The 23,981-nt window shown below is 49.5% G+C and overlaps 1 long non-coding RNA gene across 3 annotated transcripts in view; it reads left to right on the top strand.

The window, feature by feature from the left end:
- Positions 1-1,724: 1,724 nt before the first annotated feature.
- The window catches only part of LOC134174738 (uncharacterized), a 37,669-nt gene continuing 15,412 nt past the window's right edge, over positions 1,725-23,981 (top strand). The window contains exons 1-4 of one of the 3 annotated variants that reach the window (XR_009968760.1): positions 1,725-1,825; positions 19,314-19,382; positions 19,504-19,653; positions 20,799-21,170. This is a non-coding gene — a long non-coding RNA (uncharacterized LOC134174738). Of the gene's footprint in view, positions 1,826-19,163; positions 19,383-19,503; positions 19,654-20,798; positions 21,171-23,981 lie in introns of those variants that run through there. The other 2 variants (XR_009968759.1, XR_009968761.1) reach the window with 2 other exon arrangements.

Raw genomic sequence — 23,981 nt, 5'->3', positions numbered from 1 at the left:
TGGCAGGAGATGCAGACCTCCCACTCAGAGACCCTGGGAGCACTCCCACAGCTCCTGCTTCCTCCCGGGCTCCTATTCCCTGTTGGGTCCCTGCAGCAGCAGTTGCAGGGAGTGAACCTGTCTGTGCAAGAGGTTCCTCTCACACGTACTCATGTGTGCATGTGTGTGCCTATGTCCTGGCAGGCACACACGTGGCCATGCAGCAAGGGTTCAGGCTGTCTTGCTGACCTTGGAAGCCTCTCTGAGCCTGGACTCTCCCTTTGCTGAACGAAGAGCTCGGTAACACCATTTAACCCTTCTGGGGGCTTCACCATGCTGACTTACTGCAGGAAAGAGCCCCTGGGACTGCTAGGAAGCCAGCCTAGCAGATGTATCCATCTTCCCTACTGCTAGTCTGCAGGTAAAATAAACACAGCTTCCAAAACACCCATGCAATGTCACTTTACTTGCTCCTGCAAACTCAGACTCTCACACTCTCCCTCTCTCTGTCACTCTCACTCACTCCCTGTCCTTCCTGCCTTTGGCCTCACATCCCTATCCTGGTTCTTTGCTTCCCACCCATCTCTCCCCTCCAGTGGCAGCACCCCGTGAAGCAGACGGGGTGCATGGTGGGGGCTTAGCCCCAGCTGCAGCTCAGGGATGACGGAAATGCTGTGGAGCTACCCAAGGAGCCTGCTGCCAAGGCCCATAAATAAGGAAACCCTGTTTGCTTTCTCCTTGTCCGGCCCTGTGCAAATATTTACTGCCCCTGTGACCCGTGGAGGCAGCACAGGCAGCACCAGCTCTGCGAAGGGTCACTGGTGCAGGAGGCATCTGCCTTGTTCCAGCTCTGGGGATCTCCAGTCTTTGCACATCTGCAGCAATTAGCAGGGAGTACTCAAACTTCACTGGACCTTACCCTGAGCCCACAGTCCTGTGATTTCCCAGGGTGCAGGGTCTGCATGATGGCAAAGCACTTTAGCTCTCCACAAAGCCCCAGAGTTGTACCTCTGTGTGATTCACATCCCTCATGCCGCAGGGTGAGAAGTCTGTCTAAAGCGATGCAATACACTCAGCAGAGGTGTGTGTAAGCCTCTGTCTGGAGAGGTTCCTCAGTTTTACCCAGGGCTCTGCACATCTCATCGTCCCTCATTTGCTTGCTCAGTCTGGGTGTCTCTCCCTCAGTCACTCTGGGCATGTGTTTTCTCTCCTGTCCTGTTTGTGGGCCAGTGGCCTGCTGTTTAATTTAAAGATAAGCCCTTCACATCTTCTCAGCTTCACAGGGGAGTGTAGCACACCTGGAGGGCAGTGCCAGCAATGGGCACATCACACCTTCCAGCATCTCCTGCCTTTTCAGATGAACAGGGTGAGTGTGGAGCAGCAGGTCTGAGAGGAGAGCAGAATCATGCTCCTGTTTGCTTTTCCTAGCATCTATCACCCTGGTGGGTACATAGCTGTGGGGCCATGGTGGAAAGGAAGGTGCTAATTGCCTCCCTCTGGCTAAGGAATGCTGCAATCAACTGGCCCAACTGGGGTTTGCTGGTGGGAGGGCTGGGCCAGCTGCAGGCTGTGTATTTATTGCAGGGAGGGAGATGGTGGCTGGTTTGGTTGTAGGTGAGGTGTTGCATGAGGCTTGGTGTGAGCTCCTCTCCTTTCAGATGAGGGGCTTTGTTTGAAGAAGCTCTGTCTGGTTTTGGTAAGGGGGGGGGGGGGGGTGTATGTCTATCCTGATATTTCTAGTTACGCTGCAGCCAGTTTTCTTGGTGGATGAGCAGGACCTGGATATGGCTCTGGGGTTGACTGTGGTTCAGGTGATGTGGATGGAGCGGTAGACACGTTTGTCCTGGTAAGTTTGCCCTTGGTCTTTCCTTCTTCTGACTCACTGTATTGGGTGTGCACCTCTGTAGTCTTCTTATAAGGGAGCTGGGAATGTACAGAAATATGAAATGTTTTCCTTGCCCTTTCAGTGTCCCCAGTGCTGGCAAGCTGCACATCCAGCCAGACCTGTGGCAGAACAGATTCACTAACAGCTTTCTTTTGTAATATCTCAGCTTGGAGAAGTTAATTATCTCCAAATATTGAAAAGGGCAGATGGATTTTGTAGGATTTACTTGGCTGTGTAATTTTGGTGCCCCAGAGATGCTATTTGGTCTAGCTGTGATGAGTGACACATCATTGCACCTGGGTGCAAATGTCACTTGAGTATATTACTCCCTCCCTCTCCTGTTATTTGCCCACTGGGGAGAACTGTCTCTTTCAGGCAGGCCCGGCTGTGTGGAGACTGCTAATGCTCCTGCCCAGCTCTGTGTGTGGCTATCTGAGGATGGACTGGAGGCAGCTTTGCAAACTTCCATTCTTTGTTTAATAGCCAAAGTCTGGAACTGGAAGGCAGAGCTGCAAATTGAGTGCTTCTGGCTCAAGCTACCATACAAATGTTAGGAAAAGCTTCTGAGTGCATCCTGTGCATGGATGTGGTGAGGCTGGTTGCTCCCGAGGGCTGATGAGGAGCCCAGGCTCCAGCTGGCTGGAAGATGTCCCTTCTCAGCCCTTCTTTCATCACTCCTATTCCTCAGAGCTCCCCTCAAGGGTTTTGGTGAAGTCTGTGCTAATGCTCTGGCAGAAACATGAGGGGTGGGGTGTGAGGTTTTTCTTTCCCTGGGGGGAGTGTGTTCCCCCTCTCTGGATGTGGGCAGCACTGGCTGTTGGAGCTGGCCTTGGCTCTTCTCTCCCTGCCCACCCTTTCTGCTGTAGTGCTGCAGGATCAACCTACCTGCTGTCTCCCAGCCTGGGTTGCACTTAGAGACAAGAATTTTTCATGTGATGCTCAGATCAGGGATAAATTCTCCTTCATGTTTATTTCTCCTTCATCTCTTTCTGCTTTGTTTCAAGCACTGAAAAAGCTAACTGTGCCATTGCATTATCAGCACTCTCAGCCCGGAAACTAAATAGAGATGTTCCTAGTGAACTCACTTTAATCTGTTTGTTTGCCAAGCAAAGCAATCTCCCTGTGCAGTTGTGGCTCTCAGAAGTTGAGGTGGTAGGTGACTGCTAAAAAGGAAACGGGCACGTGGGTTTTTCCTTTACTTGGTTTTAATGCAGGAGGTGAACTTTAGCGGACCTTTGCAACACTCCACTTCTGTTTATAGGCAGAAGTTGACTTTTGTGTTTGGGGGATCTGGGTCAAATAAGTAAAGGGCCTGTCTTCGAGGGTTTACCAATTGTTGGAGTTGATTGAATTGGACTGGGGAGGTCAGTGACCACAGTGCTTCCCTCCTAGCCTCCAGCTGGTTTGACTTGCAATGCAAATGTTTTCTCCTGTCACCTCTTAATGATCCTTTTTCCCCTTGCGGGTGTATAATTTCCCCTGGAAGTCTCCAGTGAATGGTTTCCATCACAGTTATTTGTCCCTTTCTTTTCAAGTCTACGGAAACCTCTATAGAATTGCAGACCTGGCATGATTTGGGGTGGGAGTAGATTGAATTGCAGTATTTCATCTCTGCTGTCAAGTGAGCCTGTGTTACCTTCTGTGGGGCTGACAGCGAGGAGATGTCAAACCTGCTGGAATATATAAAGTGAGCTGACAAGTGGCCCAGTTTGCAGAGCAGACCTTTCAGTTCATACCATGTGCTCTGGGTGAACAGCATTGCGCCCCAGGCCAGTGGAGAGGGGCCTGGGATGGAGGAGGAGAAAGGAATGCTTGGTTTGGTGGAGCCAGGCAGGAAGGAGAGAGCAAATGCTCTTCTGGGGGATACTATTGGAAAGACATCATAGAGGAGGAGTTCATAAATCCACAGGGCTTCTTGCGGCTGAGGCTTTATTCATCTTTACATCAAAGGAGACCATCAGCCCCTTGGTGAGGCTGCAGGAGTCAGAGGGAAGATGGGGTGGCTGAGGATCAGGCCCCCGTGCATCACCCTGAAACAGATGCACTTCAAAACACCTCATAAGCAACAGGTAGGGGTGGAAAACATATCCCCTGGAATGTGCAGCATGTACCTACATGTGCTTGGGGTCTAGTCCATGCCCTGGGTGGCAGATGTTGTAGCACTGCTGCAGAGAGCACTGCAGGCATCAGTATGCTTGGTACAGGGCTCAAAATGCAAACCCAGCCTGATGGCTGCGGAGACAGGACTCTGGAGAAACATCAGTGTCCCAGGGAGTGACAGCTCTGTGGCTGGGCTCTTCATTGAGGTCTGCTCACTCTTTAGCTGGAAGGTCCCTCTAGGCAAGGAGCTTCAGGGCCCTTCCCCTGGAACCAGGGCAATCAGCCTGCGTACTGCCAGATAATTCAAAATTCAGAGGTCCATGTAGGTTATGCAGAATATGGAGCATGTCTGAGCAGGACACCAACCCTGGGCTGATGTATCATGGTTCCCATATATTATACTGAATTATTCAGCAACAGAGCTGCTATCTTCCCTATGTTCTTCATAGGCAATGCTGAGGTGCCCGGACTTTTCAGCTGAATATGAGAAAAATGACAAGAAAATCCCTTGGCATCACTTAAGACCCTAAAACTGGCTGGTCTGAAGCTGGGCCTGGGTGGTGTGAGATGGTCCTTCTCCCAGGAACCCTTGTGCTGCACCAGCTCATAGGTCTGCTTTGCTGCTTTCCTGTCATGCACAGGAAGGCGCCATTCCTTCTCATGGCATCTACTGTTATGTCCTGGGTTCAGCACTGGGCTTAAACCACAACTTATTGCCACACTGGCGGTAGGACCTGCTTCCAATTTAACTCCCACTAAAATCATAGGTTGGAAGGGACCTTAAAGATCACCTAGTTTCAACCCCAAAGTAAGGTGGGATGTTTCGTCACTGATGCGCTCCTGCCTCCTCTTCTATCCTGGGGCCAGTGTCAGGTCTGCCGACAGGAGAAGGCAGCCTTGACAGGAGATAAAGCATGTGCCATGTTTATTGACCGCTGCTTCTGCAGGGGTCCTAAACCTTTCCTCCCAGGGGGACTGTACCACTGATTGATACTAAGGCAGCCTCTCGCTGTGCTTTTTTCTCCTCTCTGACAGTGTTCCTGGAGCAAGGAATGAGCAGAGGGAGCTGCTCAACAAAACAGACACTTTTCCTGAGTCCCAGCCTGGGTGCAGGCATCCCCACTGGGTTTCTGAGAGGAGCCAGACCTTATTTTCCTTGTGGAGGGAAATGAAAGGCAGGACTTGTGCTGCTTTTCAAGCAAGGTGTGGGTTCTGCAATGGGAGCAGAGGCAGAGGGGATGGGCACCGTGTCCTCAGCACAGTCCTGTGGGTTAGGCAGGTTCACACACACTTGTGCCAGGACTGAGTTTCCAGCACCTCCTTTATTTTGGGACGTGGGTGCAACAGGCTGGCAAAATCCCTTTGATCCATGAAAAATGTAGCTCAGTTTTTGCGTGGCTAGGTCTTGAGAGGACAGCTTTGGGTGTACAGCCGGCTTTAGAGCAGCTTCCACCCTTTCCCTAATTCCCAATGGGAAGAGCTGAGCAGGGGCTGTGGCAGCTTTCCTGTGTCTCTGGTGTCCCCTTGCGTTGCTCCCCCCCATCCGCTGGTGAAGGTCAGGAAGGTATTATTGCTCCTGCCAGACCACGGTGCCCTATCAACCTTCTAGGGGTCCAAGGCAGGGTTCGAACCGTGGGCTTAAGTAACTTTGAGTGTTAATGATGGCTTATGATCCTTTAAAACCTTTGAGCCTCACAGGCCCCCAGAGAATTTGACCAAATGCAGCCCTTGAAGGGCTCACCTTGCTGCCAGAATAGAACCAATTCTGGGGATGAAGCAACACGGGGGTTAGAGCACAGCTCTGCCATGGGAGAAGAGGTGTCATGATGCAGAGCGAGCTGCTGGGGGAATATTGGTAAGGAGGCCCCTGGAAAATTCCTGGTCAGAGTCTGGGTCAAAGCATGAGGAATTCAGAGTCCTAAAGGTGGTCCTTCCCACAGCACAGCAACCTGCACAACACACTGCTGTGGCAATGTGGGACCCCATAAGCCATCGCTCGTGTGATTTCTCCTGTCCCAGCCTCAGCTGCCCGGAGCTGCTACCCCGTGGGATGCAGCGAGATGCAGGAGCTTAACACATCCTCCAGCAGTTTTTCTCTTCTCTCCTTTTAAACTTGAAGTAGAGAAAGCAGCACTGGAGGAGAAGGGTCTATAAATCAACCTGCTTTATTGCCATGCACAGTTAAACTGCTGCTGCATTTCACCCTGGAGATGGCTGCATTTCAGTGCAGGATGAATTGATTTCTGTATACCAAAGGTCAAACCTTGAGCTTCTGACTTAGTTCTTACTTAGTCCGTACAAAGGCAAAATCCCCTTTGAAGCAAGTGTTTGGATATCAGCTACTCTATAAATAACACAGAACTAAGTGAAAACTAAGCCCGGCTCTGAAGCTTGCAAAGTGCTTGGGGATCCTCGGAAATGGATGGTCCTGGGGTAACTTCTGATTTTAGCAGCAAAGGGAAGAACAGAGGCTCGGATCACAAAGTAGGGAGGCTTTTTTTCCTTTTCAGCTCTTCGGCAGCCTGACTTCCTCTCTTTGACAGAGGAATCCCTGAGAAGTGCAGCCTTGCTCCGAGCTGTTTGGTCTGATCACCTCACAGGAGCTTTTCAGAGCAGGGAGGATTCAAGCAGAAGGCGGATGAAACCTCGCGTTCCTGCTGCCCTCTGCATTCCCCTGCTCTTTGTTTCACTGTAACCAGTTCTTTCCCCGAGTTTGCCTTTCTTTCCCCCAAGGGAGGCTGTTAGCTTAGTGAGCTAATGCTCCCCTGATTGTTTCTGGACATGCAGGCAGTGCCCCATCTCTACCGCTGGCCTCGCTCGATCCTGCTGGATAAATCACGCTGACTTAAAATTGATCGTTCTGGGATGTGGAAGAAAGTGGAGTGGGCGGATTTACCCCATTAGGGTGCATTGATCACCATTACTGCGTGTAATCAGGGTTAATCTCGGGATTAATTGGAGGGATTTGCTGATGGAAACGATCGGCAATTTGTGTTGCTTACTCCTCTATTCGCCTCTAATGGCTTAATCAGATTACAAATTAAAAGTGGCTTCTTCAGGGAATCTCCCTGGACTTCAGCAAGAGCCAGAGCGAGAGGAGAGAGGCACAACCAGAGCATATGGTTGGAAGCTCTGAGCTCAATTACCCAGACAGGAAGATGAATGGATGGATGGATGGATGGATGGGCTCCGCAGCACCTACAAGGAGCCGTGGCCCGTGGCAGGGAGAGCACTTCTGGGCTGCTCGGCAGGGTAAGCACCCGCCTCGCCCTTGTTATTTGCGAGCTGGGAACAAAAGGCTTGTGTGGAGAGGTGATATTAGTGCATTTTCCTTAGAGGTTTCTCAATGTGGGGAGAAACCCTCTTGACCATCATGTACCTCTTGACTCGAGCAAGGTACACGATTCCGAGCTGCCATGGTGTGTCTCTGCATGCTGACACCAGCAGAAGTACTGCTCGGGCCATTTTGTCAAGGGAAAACCTTCCAGGAGGGAGCAGGAAGAATTTTAACTTGGAACAAACCACTAAAGCAGTGATTCCACAGTGAATAAATTAAGGCTGATGAGCTGAGACTGGTTAAACTAATGACAGAAGGGGCTCCTGTCCTGGAAAGAGATTCATCTAGCAGGAGCTGAGCTGGAAGCATCTGAACACTATTAGTATAGCGGATTATGAAGTCAGAAGGCTCTGTCTGTGAACATCTTGGCTGAAAGGATGCAGGAGGGGAGTCCTGCAGTAGCAGCAGTCACCTGGGGATCCACCACCCACAGAAAAGGCTGTACCTGGGAGAAATTAGGAACTGTCAAGTCTGGCACTCCTGTGAGAAGGCAAAAAATAGATATTTTATTTGGAAGCACACTCCCATCCAACTTTACCTTAACAGATGGGGCTAGTTGTAAATGGGGAGGGCTCAGTCTCGCCTCATTCCTAATCTGTGCTGATACTGAGTTTCTGCTATGTGATAGTCAGATATAAGTGCTGGAGATCTATTTATTCAGCTATTTATAAAGACATTAGCAAACCTGAAGGAAGAAAAGGAAAGTGAATGTTTCAAGTGGCTGCTGACAAGTTAGAGCAGTTTAATAAATCACTTGTAATGAACTACTTTGTGTGTGCTGAGAAACGCCACTGACTTCTCTAATAAGCCATTCATGATGAAACCAGCAACACTTAAAGAACAGAAATTCATTTGCGGGGCTTGTTGATGTGTTCTGGCTGCTCCCTGCTGTAAATTACTCACCAGATATGTCTGTGTTGGTGTGTGCTACCCAGACTGTGTATAAATCTGTTGGTAAGTCTGTAACTCATAGGAAGGGCATCTTTGCCAGGAGCTGCTCCTCATCAATTAGAGCCGAGTAGGAAGGGGTAGCCCATTCCTCATTCCTGGATAACACTCCCCTCTTCTTCCACAGCATCTTTATCTCCCATCCAGCTAACAAAGATGAAACCCTTTCCTAGGGAGTGCATCAGGTGGTCGGGTGTGTTTGTGCCATTGCTCTAGAAAGATACATCTCATCTAGGATTAGGCAATGTCACTCCCTGCTTTTAGCAAACCCAGCAGAGGCAGCTGTGCCTTGTCTCTTTGAAATGCTGCAGCTCGAGCTCTGGCAGGACCTTGGAGGCCAAAGGACTTATATTTGTGGAGGGGAGGGGTGAATACCAAGGATGGCTTGAAAAGAGCTCAAAAGGTGTGTTTAGACTAGCAGGAAGCTGGTTTGCAGAGGTCCAGGTTGCTGGTGCTCAGCAGGTCTGGCAGCAGGGACGACTGCAGCTTTGGGATGAAGCTCAGGGTGTTTCAAATCCATTTTCCTACATCTTGACAGCCCTCGAGTGATCCTGTCTCCAAAACCCAGCGCCTGCTGAAGGAGGTGAGCCCTGCCATGGCATCGCTGTGCCTGCCCCATCAGGGGCTCAGGAGAAGGACCCTGGCCTTGCTGTGCCTATTAAATCCATGGAAAACTCCCCTCCTACCTCCCCCCCCGCCTCCCCTGACTTGGCTTCGATTTGGGGATCTGCAGACCAGGCTTTGAAATGTCAGGCATTGTTCTGTCTGTCCCAGAACATCCAGATGAAAAGGTGAAACCCCCCCACTGTTCAAATAGAGGTGAGAGTATTTGACCCGACTTTGAGCACGGCTTTTGTTTTTGTGCTCCTCGGGCTACGTGGTGGTTCAGGAAGGCACTGCGAGAAACTGCAGTACACATGATCTGATTCTAATGCATGTTTCTTTGTAAATGCAAACAGAAAGGAGGAGATGGTCAGAGGTTGTTCCTTTTTGAGTTGCTAACTAAGGATCCCTAGACTAAATGGTTTCACTGTGGAGATATTCCCTGGGTGGAAAAAAAAAAGCAGTTCCTAAAACCAAACCAAGCTAGTTTTGTGGATTTTTTGCATCTACACCCTGACATATGGGGTGTATGAGGGAATGAAACCTTTTCCTCCTCAAAGCATTGGCTCCGAGGAGACTCAACTGTGTCTGAGCTGCTTTCCTTTGCCAGGTGCAATTCCTAAAGCCCCTTGGCAAGCAGTAGCAGGGCTGCTCTGCTATTTGTTTTTTACTGTTTCTTTATTAAAAAGCTCCAGATACAGACTTGCTTTGTTCAGCGTGTTGCTGGTGCCTCTGCTCACCCTGTCTGATAAATGTATTGCCTAACGTTTAAACCGGGTGCTCCTGACTTCTCACTCCTGTGTGCTTCCAAGTGATCCCACCTGGATCTGCACCCAGTTTGCTGCAAGTCTGCCCACATTCTCCCCCTCCTGAAAATAACTGACACCTCCATGGTTTTAATCTTTCAATCTATTTTGCAGCCAGCCAGGTAACCTGCCACCACATGCTGCTTGCCTGCTGCCAACCTGTGCCTGAAGCCTCCTTGCCATGCAATTAAGCAAACCCACAGCAGCATGTCTTGGAAGGCAGCTGGGGATGATTTGCCCTCAGGAAGAGGGTTTGCTGGATAGTGGGAAAACCCCCAAAACTGTCGCTGAAGTTTCCTCCTGCAAGTGGTTCCAAAGTCACTCCTTGAAGCATTGCTGATGTCAGGAAAGAGTGTTTTCCAGGACAGCCGCTTAGCCAGTGTCTTAGACCACCCCTTGTGATGCTGCAGGATCTGGTAGGCACTGTTCATGTGTTTCACCACCTTTCCCCCTCCTCTGCCACACAACCCATGACTTTAGTGGCATAGGTGGGTCAAAAGCTGTCCTTGCTCCTGCTTCTGTCTCTGCAGATGGGGTGGATGGGGAGGAGTGGGGCTCAGCATCATTCTGCCTGCCAAGGAATCATTTCCCCAGGCGTGGAGCCCTCAGTGGCTGCTGGGGCCAGGGAGCTGTGCCTCCTGCCCGCTCAGTGGGTAAGCCGCACATTTTTTATGGTTATGATTATTGCTCTTTCCCTTCTGGAGGAGGTGTAAGAGAAAGCACTCGGAAAACAGCTTCGGTGCTTGGCAAGACAACTGGAGACCCCATCTGTTGCTTCTTACATTGTTAAAGCTGCTCTCTGCTTCCCATGCCAGCCTGGTTTCTGTTAAATGGAGCTTCCCCAGGTCATGAGAGCCAAGCAGCTCTTAAATTAGCTAAGACATTAATCAGGTCCCGTTTGGATTAGTACAGGGTGTATACATCCCCACCTCCCCACCCCACCCCCCTCTAAATTAAGCAGGTTTTATGTGTTCAAGGCTTCTCTGAAATCGTGTCCTCTTCACCCTCCACCCCCTTTCCAATTGCTGGTGACAAGTATATGCAGCTTAATTGGTTGGCATGGGAGAGGGCGGACATTAATTGGCTGTGTTTGGTATGCAGGCTTCCCCTCTTCCAGTGCCTCCCAGGGATCTCATCCATCCCATCGCGGAGACCAGCATCTCCTAAGCACGGCTGCCACTGAGATGGAGTTTATTCTCTGCTGATGATGACTGAGATTTTGTTTGGCACTTAAGGCCCTTTGGCTGGGGATGAGCAGTTTTCACACCACTGCTGGCAATCCCTGCAGTGAGTGCACGAGGGTGGAAGGGATCCACACGCACCCAGCTGCGGGGTAGGTGGGAGAAGACACTGTGGGTGCCTGCGTGGCTGAGCAAGGAGCATCGGGATCCCCCGGGGTCCAGGATGCTGCTCCTGGAGGAGGCGATAGGTGTAGACACCCCAACAGTCTCTGCAGATGGTTGAGATCCCTCCTTGTCTGCATTCTCACTGTCTTTGGTAGCCTGTGGGAAAGTGACACAGCTGAAATGCCATCTCCAAAAGGGGAAGGTCCTTCTTCCTCTTCCTCTCCCCACGTTTTGACCTCCTGGAGCGTCTCCCACTGTTGTTGCTCTGCAGGGCCAGGGGGCTGTGAGTAACCTTCTGCCTAACAGCTTTCCCAGGCAGCCTTTCCTGGGTGTGCAGCCTGATTTTGGTTTAACCCATCACGTATGCTACTAACATTGTTTAGGGTTAGAAAGTGAGACGCAAAGTGAGACGCAAAATAACGTTTCTGGAGATGTGGATTTGGGTGGTGATGTATACGTTCTAATGAGTTTCAATAACTTATTTGAATGGACACATTTAGCTCCTGGTCCTGACCGTTTTCACACCTCTCCCTTTACCTGATTAATTCTTAACCATCTTCACAATTAGCTGCGAAAGACAGCAGCTGCCCCTCCTCTCCAAACAATCTTCTTACCATCAGGGATCAACACTTGTGCTGGGATGAACAGGAAGTTTCTGGTAGCTCTAACTATAAAAAACTAATGTGATGCGCTTTTTATTGCCTGGTTATGACTGCCTGCTTTCACACTATTTACTTAATAGGGTCCTAAACGGCCATGCATCCGTCCCTGGTGCAATCAGTGATGCTGCAGCAGTGTCAGTGTCGGTGCTTAATGGTGTCTGAAGGGTTGGAACAGGATTTCAAAGCAAAGGATAACCCTGGCCTGTGAAGGCGAGCAGCTCGGGGTGATGCTGTAGCAGGGATTTGCTGTCGTGCATGGCTTTGCATTGCTGTTCTCCACGCTCGGAAGCGATAGGGATTCTTTTAATACAAATGTGCAAAATCTTCCCTTATTTTTATTTATTTCATTTTTCATTGAACTTGTAGTTAATGAAAATATCTGAGGGCTCAAAATGAACAAGAAGGCGGAAGAAAGGAAAAAGAACATCGTCACCTCAGCCTCCAGGTCTTCAAGCACTTGCAATTCTGCCTGAGTCTCTGATGGGGTGCTGCTCAGGAGAAGCCCCCACACCTTCAGAACCCACCCCCCCCCCACCCGGTCTTCCCTTTGCCTACATCTCTGCCATTCACATTCTCTGGAATGTGAATGGCAGAGATTGGGAGCAAAACCCTCAACAGCCTACAGGAGTGGAAGATAATTAGGCTTTTACACCTTTCATAAAAGGGGCAGTTTGGGTGATAGGAGAGACAAAGGAGCTCTTGACTGCTCATAAAAGCTGTGGCCTGGTTTTACCCTTTCCGAGGGGCTGTGAAGGAGGTGGATGTTAGAAATGCCCAGCAAGGAGCAGAAGTTCACTTCAAGAGTTAACTTTGTCCTTACATGCCACAGACAAAGGAATGCAAGACCTGCCCTGGCAGTGGAGATTGCCATGGGATTGCAAATGCATTTTCAGAGGGAATAGAGCATCCCTCCATACCTTGCAAGGCTGCTCTCACCTGATGCCACCTCCTTAGGTTAGGACTTCAGCCATTAAAAAGCACCACTTTGGTCTCTTGCCCAGGCCAGCACTTCCACCAAAGATGTAGAATGCTGGTTAGCAAACCTCAAAACATCCTCTCTCATATGGCTTTCCATGAGGGAGATGGTATCTCAGCGTAACTTCACTGTTAGGAAGTTTAATAATATTCAGCTTTATTTTTATTAACGTGGTCCCCTTGCTTTTAGTGGTCTGTCGCATAAGCCTCCTTCTCCACAGTGTTTATGTAGTCGGGCTATTTGTAAGATGCTGTCATCTCTCCCTTCAGCTGCCGCTTGCTTGAAGTAGGCAGATGCAGCTCTTACAACATTTCTGCCTGGATTTCTCCAGCCTCTAGGTCATTAGAGCCTTAAACTCTTCATGTTGTATCAGTATCTTTGCTAGTAATTACGTGCTTAAAGAGCATGTGATATTCCCCTGTTTTAATACACCCTCTCCAGCCCAGTATAAACACACAGCAACATGTATACAGAAAACAAACCAAAAGACTTACTCGGAAAGCTTTCCACTCCATCCACAATTATCTCTCTTGGGGAGTGAATGAGAAAGAGCACATGCTGCAAGTGACAGGCTCTCAGCATCTCTCGGAGCACTGCTGGACTGTGTTCAACAGCTAATGGCAATGACGGGGGAAGGACACGTGCAGCAGGAGGATGGACTCATCTTGCTGTCTCAGCCTGGGCTTGAGGCTGCAGGTTTTGCGTGAGCAGCCTTTCTGGAGATGCAGCATGGAACGGGAACTAATTTTTGGTTTAAAAGTCGAACTGTGCTGGAGGAGCAACTCCTAAAGATAAAAAAAAAGCCTCCCCAGCATCTGCCTGTACCCCTGAGGCTGTGACTGCAGGTTGACGAGGCACCACTGACCCCTGCAGCTGGAGGGACTCTGACATGGGGCTGTTCTGCCTGCTGGGCTGGAGAAAGCCAGGGTTATCAGCTAAAGACTTGGGGTTCAATGTGTTTCTTGTGGAAATAGGACGGATGTCTGCCCACCAGTGTGTATAGCATTGGGTGACCTGGGGGCTTGTTTTTAAAGACAGCCCATTTTCATTGTTTTAGCAGAAAAGTTGATAAGCATCTTTGACACTGGATCCTTTCTGTAAGTCAATGCAGATCCATGGGGGTTGCACCTGTTTGTTCATGGCCAGGATCGGTGAGCACCAGTAATACCCTTTGCTGCTGGTCTATGGCCTCTCACCAGCACTAGTTTCATGCCCAGAGGATAGAAAGGGCAGCATCAGGGAAAATACCCCTCGGTGCTTGCAAATACCAGGGGCTTGCCGGTCTGTGCCCTGCTGGAGGCTGGTTTTGATTGTGATAACATTGTGTTTTATTGAAGGTTTCAGTTTCCTCTGAGCGTAACTAGTTTTGCCATTAAGACCCGAGTCTTTGCTGATAAAAGGAGACTGAGCTCACAAGACTATAACATTTCCAGACGGTAACTGGAGCACCAGCCCTTCCCTCACACTCGTTGACAGCAGGTCCAGTCCTGCTCCCACGAGGGCTGCACAACTTGGTGAGGCAGGGAGGGCTCTGTGGAGCTCATGGCCCCATCCTCCTCTCAGAGGGTGGAGGTGATGGTAAATGCTTTTTCCAGGATGGTAATGCTGTACAGACAGAGACTGACATCTCCGGAACCCCAGGGGATGCTCTGTGACTTTGCATCACTCAGGTTTCTCCAGCAAGAATGCACAGCTCTTAGGTGAGTTTTACTCCAAAAATACTTTTTATTTGATATCCTTTCTTAATATATTTTTTTAACCTATGCCCTAAATTACAACATGATATAAAAGATAAGATACTATCTGTTTCTCTTACACTGTTCATTTCTTTCTATCAGATATTAGCTATTAAACCACAGGGCTTTTGCAATGCAGAGACATTATTGCAGATGAGTGACCAGGCCTAAGCATTCCAAATGTCTGGCTAGTTAGGAATGAAAATGGTTCCCAATATGAGACATGAAAGCATAAGCGAGTTAAATCAGAGTGCAGAAAGGAAAGGAAAGATCACCGAGGGTGATCTGCACCATCTTGGTCCATCTAACACAGAGGTGGATCTTTTCTCCTTCTTGCAAATCTCTCCCTTTGGGAATGAGCAATACTTCCTCTTTCCACACACTTGGACTCCGCTAAGTTTTGAGTGGAGTTGTTCACTTGACTGCAAGCAAAGATGTCAGCGGCCTGTTTTTTTGGAAGACACATGCTGATCCAAGGGAAAACAAAACAAAATAACAGAGGGCAAATCTTTCCCTTTCCCTCAACTTGTGCGATTAGGGAGGATTTTATTCTGAGCCCTGGTAATGTGGGACCATCTGTGTTGGCTCCAGCAGGTCCCATTCCCCAGCTCCTGTGCTTAATTGCACTTCCATTGGCAACTTAAGCAGTTGCTGCATGTGTTTCAAATGAACTCTCCACTTCAGGCTGGTTTTACTGATCACCTTTGTGTGATTGGCAATTAAAGCCCTTTTCAGGCAAGGGAGAATTATTGCCTGTTTTTCAGCTTGTATCTCCCTCCTTCAGCTTGCTCTGCCTTTTGCATTTTCTAATATTCCCTCAGTTCCTTATCTATTGCAAAAGCCTCACATGGAGCCATTTGTCTCTTCCTTTGATGAGAACCATGCCTTTTGGGAGACCATCTGGGTTTTTCCCAGCAGAACAGGATGGTCTCCAGTGCTGCAGCAGATCTGCCCAGTTTTAGGTGCTTGTGGGGAATAAAGGAGGAGGCAAACAAAACAAAATAAGAGATTGAGAGCAAAGGAGAATGAACTTAGCCCAGTGTTAAATCCATCCCTGAAGCTGTGGTGCAAACAGGAAATGATCTCTTAACACTGTGCACCTGCATCCCGGGAAGAGCATCCAAAAGGGGCCCAAGCCCACGGCAGGGTCTGGAGGAATGGCGCTCACAAGCCCAACTGCAGGGATTTTTAAGACTCCTTGGCCAGCTTCAGTCCTTGCTCAGCTTCTGGTTCCTGCCTCCTTGTGCCTTTGCCAGATGCGCTCTCCTTTCCCTTATCCTACAGTAAATTAATGCAGTGCTGTTGAAAAGTATTGAGGTGACAGCTCTGGAAGCTGGGGCGCAGTGAAATGCTGGGATGCTGACAGCATCTTGGTGCCCTGCACAAAACACCATGGGTTTAATGCCTGGTGCATGGCTGGTATTTGGAAATAATGATGCTGCTGATGGGCTTTTAGCAATCCAACATGGGCTGGAAACATCAAACCTGGGATCTTGCAGCTCTCCAGCTACCCCATGCCAAAGCTCATCAGAAGGAATTAAATGTGTACACACAGATGAAAAAGTGCTTATGTGGAGCCTGGGATGGCTGCTCCCAGGCCCATTGTGGAGCCTCCCTGGCTTAACCCCACACAGCAACAGGGCGTCAGTGGCTAAGACAGGAACATCAGCAGGACCAAAACCAGAGCAGGAGGGAAATACCCTGCTCAGCCAGGAAGCGGGTTGGGCTGCTGGGAGGTGGGGTGGGTGTCAGTGTCTGTGCTCTCATTAAAACCCAGCTGAGGTTGACAGTGCGCCTGGCCAAGGTGCCACCTGAAGCACAGGTCCTACCGGGTCTGCTGGCTCTTCCCTTCCGTTCAGGAGTGACACAAATCACAGCATCCCTAAAGACCCGACACGATTTGAGAGGAAGGTCTGATGTCATTTTGAAACAAGTAAGATCACAACAGAAAGAAGGTGATTCCCAGCAATGCAGACTCACCCTGTCTGAGGCAAACAAACCCCCTTCTAATCACAACTTAACAGGGGAATTTGCCTTTTCTTTGCAAGACAGGCAAGGGCCCGTGTGAAGCAGTGCCTGACCTGAGGAGCATGCCTGGCTCCCAGTTTGCCAGGCACTCAAAGGATGCAACCACTTGCAAACAAGTGTTCTGCCCTGGCTCAGTGCTGTAAGTACAAGCTCAGGTCAGCGTTCCCAAATCCGTTGTGCTCCCCTCCCCACCCTACAGATGAGAAGGAAGAAAGGGGTCAGAATGCCTTTGGCAGCAGAGACCTAAAGCTTGGAAAAGCCTGAAAGAAATTGCCTGCAGCTGCTGTCGTAGCAGGCTAAAACCCAAGCCATGACAGTACTTTTTGGATTCCAGTGGGATGGGAGAGGTGTTTTCTCGAGGCTCACTTCCCCCTGCCCCGCAGGGGGTTATAACAAAGTGATTGTGGGATTTAAGTCCATGATGGTGGGATTAGGCGTTTCTCAACTGAGACTGTTCCACATTCTTTCCCCCTGATTTGCCACTTGGTGCTCTCCCCTGACCAGAAACCGGCTTGCTCAGCTCCCATTTACACTGCTGGAAGAGTTTACAGCACAGCCTCAGCCCAGCGTCCCTTCCTAGTGTATGTGCCTTGATTTAATGCTTTGATTTGAAAGTTATTTTTTATAATAAGAGAAAGATGGTACATGCCAAAAAAAGCAGTTTCATAAAATGCTGAACATGACTTGCATTCTGTAATTGCAAACCTGAGAGACTTGGAGTAATTGACATTTTGGATGTATTGCAGAATATCATATTTAATCTTGAAAAGCAGGTTCCAGGCAAAGGAGGCAACTGCCAAGCCAAACTCGGACTCCTCAATGGGTTCCTACCATAACTCATTTTCAGATCCATTCAGCACAGTTCTGAACCTAAATGTTTACGTTTTTGATTTACTAAGATAACATTCCTGGGTCACTGAAACTGTTTGTCAGGGAAGGTCTCCGGGAGACAGCAGGAATTAGTGATGCGCTGGCTCAAGCCTGGGGAACACGTGAGGGGTGCTCACACTTCAGAGAATTATGTCAGTCTCCCGTGATCTGGGGGATGGCAGCAAGGTCTTACACCCCCACCATATGCTCTGATGGCTGTTTGGATGATGCAGGAGTGCGCACCCTGTTTATAGACGTGGTCCTTGAAGCTAGATGTGGGAAATGCCTGAGGCGTAATAGCATAGAGAGCTCTGCTCCAGGTCCTGTGCAATGGGCTCCTTGCTGCCAGGATCCCCATTCACGAGTGTGTGAAATTGCATGAATGTGGGACTGGACACAAATTGCATTTCACAGAAGTGTGACTCAGTGCATGTGTATTTTTGTCAGTGCATGACTTCAGTGCGCGTGTAATTTTATAAACGTGTGGGATGTGACTGATGCTCGGTGAGCGAGTCTAAAGCGGGAGCTGCGTTTCAGAAGCCAAACTTCCAAGCTAACCCACGGGTTCTACTTTTCCTTTGTCTACAAGTGCAGCTTCTGTAAAGTATCTGTCCCACATTATCGTGGTTTACAGCCTGGCTATAAACATTTGCTTCTGTTTGAAATACAACAAATATAAGCGGAAATCTGCTCTCTGCTTTATGCATCCTGGTAAAGGATACCAGTCAAAGTCTTTAAAAGGGCCAGCCCTCTTCTTGCAAATAGAGTGTTTACATTGCTACAGATTTCAGTGGAATGGATACTAATTTACAATGGTGCAAATGAAAAGAAAGCAGAAAACCCAGGAATGTAAGCGGGAATTATACACCCTGACCGTGGAAATGAAGACACAGCCCCGGCACCACAGCTCTCAAAAGCATCGGCTGAGCCACATTTATATTGGGCCAAATTCTGACTCAGTGACTCATGCTGGATAGGGCCAGACATTTGAACTGCCTTCTTAAAGGTCTCCTTGCAGGGCTCCTGGGACCATAAGTTATTTCTCGTGAACAGCAATGGGGCCAGGCTTGTTTGTGAGATTTGTTATAGCTGCTTCCAGGATCCAGCCGGGATTAGGATGGTGTTGAATTTGGTGCCAAATGCACATGATGGAAATACTGCCCTTTAGCTATGAGGGTATGGGGGGAAGGAGCTTCCCTTCCCCTCTTCTGGGGTGGGTTTTCCAGCAGGGCTGCCAGCCCAGTTTGGGGATGATTTGAGGGTCAAGGCTGGCATCGATTGCGAAGAGGTTGTTATTTGCCCAGCTGCACATCTTTATTCATAACGTGCCCGTTGTTCTTAACATTTTGCATATTTCATTGTGAGAAGTGGGATGGGGAGGGGGAAGCAATCGCCATGTCTAGGGGAGCTGGGCTTTTATTTCAGTGGTGGCGGGCTGCAGCGGGAGCCTGTGACTGTCAGGATGTTCACATCTGTTCCTGATTTGTGGACAATGGAGCACCATCCACTCAGTGCACATAGACGATCTGTGACAACTTGACAGCCTGCCCAGGAATTCAGACCGAACACTCACTATCCAAAATGATCAACGTTGTCTGATCCAACAGTAAAAGCAGTGCGGGGGGGGGGGGGGGGAGGAAGAATAATTTCAAAGGGAGGGAAATAAAAGTTGCCTCTATTTTTGGCGTTTCTGATGAGTGGCACTGGAGCCTCCCTTCATCTGGTGAGACAGGGTGCAGCAGGAGCTGGTATGCTTCAAAGTGGGGCAGGATGCTGGTCTCAGATGTTCCCCTGCCCTCTGATCCTGGCTGGTTTCTAAACAGAGCAGCTGGAGCACTGTGGGCAGCTCTGCTGAGCCCGGCTCCCTGCCTGCATGCTCTCTGTGCCTGGGGAGGCAGCCAGGGGCTCTCTGGGCTTGGGGCTCTGCTTGGGCACCCTCAGGTCCTGCCATGGGAGCGGATGTGGGCAGGAGGGGCTTCTGCCTCTTCAGCTCATTCTGGAAGAAAATATCTGCTCCTGCTTTCAGCTGTCCTGCAGGATGAAGCTCTCCATCTATCCCAGATCCCGATCATACAGCAGTGTGGCATGCTCTGTCCATGCATCAAGGTAAGGGTGACAGGCTCTGGAGGTGGCTCTGTGGCTCCCCGACCCCTCCTTTGGTGTGGGATATCCGCACCATAGCTTGTCCCCTCCCCTCACTGACCACCCTGCTGCTGCCTCTTGGCAGGACCATGTCCACCTGGGGAAGGGGAATGCCTGGATGATAGTGTGGTGGAGAAGATGATCTCTTGCCTTCATGAAGGTGCTCTGAGGTTGCCCTCCTGCTCCACAGCATGTGTGCTGCTTCGCTTCACCTCCCTTCCTGCAGCAAATGGGTGTAAGTAGGTCTGAGCAAGCCTGACAAAATGCAAGGGACCTAAATTACATTACCTTGCACACCAGCTCTGAATCTGACCTTGGGGATTAATTAGATAAACAACCATCTTGTACAGTACCTTATATAAATGTACAAGCAAGGCACCATTAAGGATTACGTTGTCACTAACCTAAGCCCTTAGTGATTTAATTAGACAATTAGAGGCTGCTTGGGAATGCTCTTGTAGTAACCAGAGATATTAACACCATTTGTATTTATATTTAATAGCATTGCAGAAGGGATTTTAATTATTTTGAGTCTTCCTGGTCTTTAAACTTCCAAAGAGGAAATTCTCTTCTGATTTTAGCAGAGCCTCACAGGTGCTGTCGCAAGCATCACTTTGCCAGGTCCTAGGCCCAAACCCCCTTTCCATGGTAACTCCATGCTGATCCTTGGCAAGCAGTTTGTTTGCTGAGATGGCATGGAGCATGCTGATCCCTTGGGTAACTGCTGGAGGAGCAGGAACCAGACCTGGGTTTGCTGGCACCGTAGCAGCAGTAAGTAACGAAGCAGTAATGACTGTGCAGACAGAAAGGTTTGTGTGATGGTGGTTAGGATGGTAAAATCAATGGTCAGTTCAATAACTGTATGTGGGAGAGTGACTGGTGCGTTCTCTGTTCCTCGGCACTCTGTAAAAGAGCAGGATGTTTATTGGCATGGGAAGCAAGATGCTCCATAGAGCCTCCGATGGGTAAAACAAACCCCGGCCTCACGCGAGTCCTCTGCAGCATCCAAATCACCAGTGGCTCGGCAGCAGCTTAGTAATATCAAATAAAACCTGGCGACTAGGGAGAGCCTTCAGCTAGCATCAGCTGCAACCTAATTTAGGATATGAACTGGAATCCCTGCAGGAAGAAAGTCTTTGTCTCAGCACAGGGTAGCACTCAGCCCCTCCTTCATCAATACCAGCCAAGCGTCCTTTCTTCCTGCCTTCCTAAAGATGCCATTCTTGCAATATCACTGCCAATAATTGTATTTTCACTGTATTACAGCTCCAGTAATATAATTAAGCCTAAATAATATAGATGAAGTGGAGAATAATTTGATTTGCTAACTAATGTTTGAGTCAAGTAGATTATTTTTTTCCTGTTTTCATGAATCTACAGTTGACTAAACCCACAACCATTCCTCCACTCCCGTCCTTTAGTGAAACGTGGATACAGAAGAATGATTCATCAGAGGAGACGGATCCAGGCGTTGGGAAAATGAGAGGATGTTTGGTTTGGTTTGTGTGGAAGGGGTGGGATCCTCTTGGGAACTCTGTATGAAGCAGTGAATGGGATGTCCTTGGATAATCAAAGACTATGAGGAAAAGTGGGGTCAATGATCCATTCAACAAAAGCATAAGGCAAATGATACATTGAGCAGCTCCAGAAAGTGGTAATTTGACAACAGTCTGCTGCAGCGAGCCATCTGGCCTGAGGAGAAAGCGGGAGCACCAGTCTGTGTGGTGGGTACCTCGGGGACAGGAGCTGAGCTCCGGGGGCTTCCAGCATGCATGGCTTGGCCTCTACAGAACCTCGCTCTATGTACACACACATAGTGAGGCATTGGAATGAAAGGAGTGAGAGGCATTGCTGGCCTCTAAATGTAGGAAAAAATCTTCTGTGGAACCTGAAGAGTAGTTGTGTTCATGTGTGACTTGTTTTCCAGGAGCTGATTAACTGGATGTGGGCTTGGTGAGTTGATGTAGAGGAATACTGCACGCAGTTATTCAGGGTCAGGGCTTTGGCATGTTGTGTTACTCTTTTCCATTTGCGAGGGGCAAAAATATGAGAGTGGAGCTCAAAAAACCTGTGTAAATAAGAAATAAGAAAGGAAAAATAAAACTGCAGGGAACGGTTTCCTCCCATGTGCTTTGCTCTGCCTTTTTTAGGCAAATCTGCTGCTCACCCTCACAACCTCCAAGCTCTCCCTAAGCTCGAGCATCCCAGCAAGCCAGGAACCAGTTCATGCTCAGGCTACCACCTGGGGATGATCCGATTTCCACGGCATGGAGGATTCCTTTGTAAAATCAATCTGCAGCAGTGGCCAGGCTGTGCCAACTTGTAGCAGTGCTCTGGAGAGGGATACAGTGGAATATTTTGCAAATCCTTTTTATTCCTTGTTTACCAAAAGACGTTAAGGCTTGGTATTGAAGGAAACCAACAGTTTATGGTTTTGGGAGGATGCATGAAGTTCAGAGCCCTGCCTACTCTGAGCAATGACTTCCATTTATTTGGAAGGGCTAATACTGGTCAGGCCAGGTCCTCCTGCACAGATGAGCCTCCAGCAGCAGCAGCCAGAGGCAGGGAGGGAGCTAAAGCAGGAATCAGCAGTTAGGTGATGGTAGGGAATAGCCAGGATGCTTTATTCAAAATAGATGTGCTCTCCAGGCTACCAGACAAGGAAGGAAATTGGAAAAATTGTCTCTTTCATGTGGGTTTTGGTCCTTGTTGCAAGGAGTTAGGATAGGTTTAACTGTCCTGTTGGAAAAGGGCCACGGGAACAGCCTCTTGCAGGGTGCCTGAGCTTTCCTCACCAGCGGGCCTGGCTGGAGCTGGCCAGTGTGGGCAGGGAGGAAGGAGCTGGGAGACACAGGCATGATTTCCAGTGCTCCCAGTGCCCCTGCATGGGCTGGTGTGCAGCCAGGCAGGGCTCCCTCCACCAGACCTGCTATCCCATGTCCTGCTGCCTTCCAGACCTCAACTTTGCTTTGTGGTTGCAAAAGCAGCTGCAGCCCCTCTGCTTGAGAGAGCAGAGGCACTCCTGAAGCCTCTGATAGACCTGGCTGCTCTGGCTCAGTGTGCTGGCCCATGGCCCTTTGCCATGGTGGTGGTGTCTCCAAGCCCACCAGTGAGGAAAGCTCAGGCTCTGTCCAGGCACAGCTCAGGGGTGAGCGTGTTCCCAAAGGAGATGAATGCAGCCACCTTGCTCAGGAGGACAAGAAAGCTCAGCTCTGCATGGATGGGCTGAGGTGTAGAAGGGGCCTCAGGGCAAAGGAAGGGCTCTAGCCCACTTGGTTTGCTAATGTAGATGCATGTGAAAAGGTGGTGATGTCCAGATTAATATCTGCTTGGGAGTCAAATTGGAGCTGGGGGCTCTTCTGTCACTTATTCTAGGCTAAAAAATAATGTGTATTCCCCCTCATCCTACCATAACTGTGAAAAGCCCCTAGCAGCAAGGGAAGAGAATTAATTTCAAACTAAAGGTGGAATGGAGGTTTTACATGCTTGTTTCTGCCAGAGGTGGAGAGCTCTTGCACTGCTTTCAAGAGAGTCCTGGCCATTGCAATGAAGACAGGGAGTGTCCAGCACAGGTGATGGATAGTAAAGAGAACAAGGAGGAAGGAGGAAAGGCTTGCTTGGTGAAGTGAACAGTTCATTTGTTCAGCAGATGGTGCCAAGGCACAGAACTCTTGGTTTGCGCTTGGTGTCGGTGGCCAGTGCTGGGAACGCGAGCTACTGCTGAGCAAACCCCACTGCTGACCATGATGGAGCACTCCAAGTGATCTCACACATGTGCTCGGGGTGCATTGGGTAAGGGTGCTGGCAGCCAGAGTTCCCATTTGAGCAAACCCTGGTTCTGCTGAACACACTCCAGTGATTCTGTGTTTGAGGCTGTTACATGGGAGCTTGGAGAGGGCGATCTCATTACAAACATTGACCTAGATGGTTGCACTGGGACTGCAGCTCTGCAGCATGGAGGCAGAAACTGCCTGCTTTTATTACACATGCACCGATACCAATTCCCTCTCTTCCCCCTCCTGCTCTTCTTCCCAGCAGTTGTTCTTGGTGTTTTGTACCTGGCTGGTGGCCTGAGGCCTCAGCTCTCCACCACAGTTCTCACCTGCACAGCCCAGTGCCCCATGCAGCAGTGCCAGGCTTGGAAGGTATCCAAAGGAGCAGAGCCCTGCAGCTGGGGACCATGCACTTGGGGGGCAGCTCTGCCAGCTGGGGACACTGGGAAACCTCACCAGCTAAATATCACTGCTGTCCTGCATCCATCCTTGGGGTAAGCAGTGGGGGATGTCAAACAACGTGGTGCAGCGAGTCCATAGTTCAGCAATGCAATGGCCAAAGGAAACAGGGTCCTCTCCCATGTGCAGAAGGTGTGGGTCATGCAACAGCCAAACACCTGAATGATTCCCCAGCCCTGGTAGCTCTTGTGTGGTAGCTCCAAGGTGGGCTGGTGGGGGGAGTGTGGTGCTTTCTCCGTGCAGCACCCCAAACAAAGTGGCTGGAGGCACCAGCAAGATTTGTCTTCTCCTGAAGCATTGTCCCCCAGCCAGAAATGAACCATTCCCTCCA

The sequence above is a fragment of the Pezoporus occidentalis genome, unplaced genomic scaffold (genome assembly GCF_034315485.1).
Source record: "Pezoporus occidentalis ecotype Australia unplaced genomic scaffold, CSIRO_AGI_Poc_V1 ctg63, whole genome shotgun sequence".
Taxonomy (NCBI): domain Eukaryota; kingdom Metazoa; phylum Chordata; class Aves; order Psittaciformes; family Psittacidae; genus Pezoporus; species Pezoporus occidentalis.
The sequence above is the reverse complement of the archived record's forward strand: the minus strand, read 5'-3'. Positions and strand labels throughout refer to the sequence as shown.